This window comes from Elephantulus edwardii, unplaced genomic scaffold (assembly GCF_000299155.1).
Source record: "Elephantulus edwardii isolate Elephantulus edwardi_28Jun2011 unplaced genomic scaffold, EleEdw1.0 scaffold00099, whole genome shotgun sequence".
NCBI lineage: Eukaryota > Metazoa > Chordata > Mammalia > Macroscelidea > Macroscelididae > Elephantulus > Elephantulus edwardii.
In genome coordinates, this window is record NW_006399849.1 from 11,779,205 (window position 1) to 11,782,675 (window position 3,471).

The window sequence follows — 3,471 nt, forward strand, 5'->3', positions numbered from 1 at the left end:
AGTCCAGAATGAAGTCTGCATTGTGGAGTGGACTTGAGGGGAGGGGTTGCATAACAATGAAATAATTTTACTTTTCAAAGAGAAGAATGAACTGGAGGGGAGAGGTGGGCAGGGAGAAAAGTACAACAATGAATGAACGGAAATCCAAAATCTCTGTAAATTTCCATTAAAGTTAATAATAATAATAAAAAATTAAAAAATGAAATTAAAAAAATATTTATAGCCTCAGGTGAGCAGTGGTGGTGACATAAGTGGCTGGAGACCCTTGTCCACGTGGACATCATACCATCATGTTCCCCTTGTCGCTGTTGAAGATGGCCCAGAATCACCTTATGCAGGGGAAGCTGAAGAATGGGGAGACGTACAATGGGCACCTGGTGAGCCTGACAACTAGATGAACAACCCCTGCGATAGGTCATCTGCACATCCCGGGATGGGGACAAGTTCTGGCATGTGCTCAAGTGCTATACCATCTACTGCAGCACTATCAAGTACCTGTGCATCCCAGATGAGATCATGGTCCTGGCCAAGGACGAGGTGGTGGCCAAGGGTGTGGTGGCATGCAACAGCAGAAGCAGCAGCAGGACGGAGGCATGGGAGCGCTGGGCGAGGTGTGTTTCATGGTCATGGCCATGGCAGGGTCCCAGGCACCGAAAGGAGCCAGCAGGAGAAGAAGCCAGGCTGACAGGCAAGCAAGCAGTGAGCTGTACCTGCTGGTCCACAAAGACTAGGGCACCGAGGGCTCGCCTCACTTCACTGGGTAGCTCTACCTGACATGCTCACCTGCTCAGAAAGAAGAGACAGCACGTGTCAGGTGAGTGAGTCTCCGCTGGTGTTTCCCTTCAGAACATTTTCCTTAGGAAAGCCCCCCTTCTTTTTTGTAAGCAGTAATTCAAGTTGTATGAGGTTGTCAATATTTTTTATTATTTTGTGAAGTCACTATAGGACCAGTCACCAAATTCTCAGGAGACCTGCATGTGACATAGGCTCTTTTGGCACCAAGCATTTGTTTTCACTTAGGCATGCTGAGGTTGGTGGCATTGAGTGCCTTAAACTCAGCCTGGGTTGATTGGCTACACACACACACACACACACACAGAGACAGAGAGAGAGAGAGAGAGAGAGAGAGAGAGAGAGACTCCAGCAGTGCCTGGAACTGCCTAAGGATCCCATGTTGAGTTCCCAAAATAAAGTTGGACTTCCTGGAAAAAGAAGAAAAGAAAAAAAAAGATTTATGGTATAGGGACACCATTGAACTGACTCAACGACAATGAGTGTTACTGATACATAGTCATAGGTCACTCAGATCAGCTGTCACATGTCAAAAGGATGCATTGAAAATCCTACGGAGGATATAAAATCAATATCTAAAAATCAATAGCCGCGCTGCCTTTGAGCCCCCGGCGTGCCTACCCGTGGTGCCGGGGGTTACGCTGCTGCGCAAGAGCATGAGTTCGCGCATAATTGCGGCGCCAGCCCGCTGCAGGCCGCCCTTTTTACTGCGAGCGACACGGCGGCAGACCAGGCCTCGGCCGGATTTCACCTCTTGGGTCTCAATTCTTACGATCATCCCTTTGGGAACGGATAGTAGGCTCCTCAACTAATTGCGTTTCCTCTGTGTGCTGTCATCTAATAAACTTTAGGTGTTATTTAAAAAAAAAAAATAAATAAAATAAAAATCAATAGCATGCCTCTACAGTAGCAAAGAGAACTCAGAGAAAGAAATCACGAAAGCAATATCATTTACAATAGCCAACCACAAATTGAGATACTTGGGAGTGAACCTAACCAGAGATACCAAAGACCTATACAAAGAAAACTACAGAGCATTTCTGCAAGACACAATAAAAGACTTAAAGAAATGGAAAAATGTGCCCTGTTCATGTATAGGAAGACTCAATATGGTGAAAACGATAATCCTACCAAAAAAGCAATCTACATGTTCAATGTAATCCCAATCCAGATACCAAATTCATTTTTCAAGGAGATTGAAAGGGAAATTATCTATTTGGAGAGGCAAGAGACCCCAAATAAGCAAAACACTTTTGAGAAACAAAAGTAAGGTTGGAGGCTCAAAACCTACTACACAGGAGTACTAACCAAAACAGCATGGTACTGGTACAATGACAGGCACATAGGCCAATGGAACAGAATTGAGAACCCCAAAATAGACCCAGCTATCTATGGTCAACTGATATTCGACAAGGAAATAAAAACTATCAGAAGGGGAAATGGCAACCTCTTCAACAAATGGTGCTGGCACAACTGGGCTTCCCTCTGCAGAAAGCTGAATCAGGATCCACATCTCACACCATACACAAAAATGAACTCAAGATGGATCAGAGACCTGGGAATAAAGCCCAAAACCATAATGTTCATAAGAGACAAACTAGGATCAAGCTTAGAAGCATTAGTCCAAAGTATAAAGAGATTGCCAAAATCAACCAGAAATTGATGGATAGGACCTTCTAAAGATTAAATCTATGTGTGCATCAAAAACATTTTCCAAAAAAAAACCACAAAAAACAACCAACTTTTTCCAACAGGGTGAAAAGAAAACCTACAGACTAGGAACAAACATTTCATAATACCATCAGACAAGAGTCTTACAACAAACGTTTACAGAATACTCCTGGGCCTCCACAAGAAAAGGGACTGATTACCCAATTAAAATGGCAAAAGACATGGAAAGAATTTTCACAGAGGAAGATATTCGAATGGCAAATAGACATATGAAGAAATACTCCAAACCACTGGCAATAAGAAAGATGCAAATCAAAACTACAATGAGGTACCATCTCACTACAGTAACAGGGCAGCAAGTAATAGATGTTGGAGAGGATGTGTCAAGAAAGGAACTTTTATACATTGTTGCTGGGATTGTAAATGGCACAACCACTCTGGAAGACAGTTTGGTGCTTCCTCAAAAAGCTGAACATAGAAATTCAATATGACCCACCTATGCCATTGTTTGGAACAAACCCTTGGAAAACGAGAATTGAGGCACACACTGAGATTTGTACACCAAAGTTCATAGCAGTATATTCACCATCGCAAGAACATGGAAACAGCCCAAATGTCCAACCACAAATGAATGGATTGAGAAATTATGGTACATTTACACAATGGAATACTATGCAGCACGCAGGAGCAATGATTTTGTAAACTCTTACCTAACTTGGGAGAGACTGGAGAGCATTATGTTGAGTGAACTAACTCAGTCCCAAGGATAAATATCCTATAAAACCATTATTGTAGAATGGGTATAAGGATCCAAGAGGGATGGAATAGGCAGGAAGTAGAAGGATGAGGAAGTGTAGGTGGAGGAGGGGATTAATCATTGCATTGTACAATTTGAATGGGGGGGGGGAGGTGACAGAAATGGAAAAGTTTGTTCTTGAAAACAGTGTATTCTTCTGGTACTCTCTGTTTTCAGCTAAGATCCATCTGACATTAGCTATAATATCCCTA

The 3,471-nt window shown here is 42.8% G+C and overlaps 1 pseudogene; it reads left to right on the forward strand.

The window, feature by feature from the left end:
• Positions 1 to 290: 290 nt before the first annotated feature.
• LOC102856203 lies at positions 291 to 685 on the forward strand (annotated as a pseudogene).
• Positions 686 to 3,471: the final 2,786 nt, after the last annotated feature.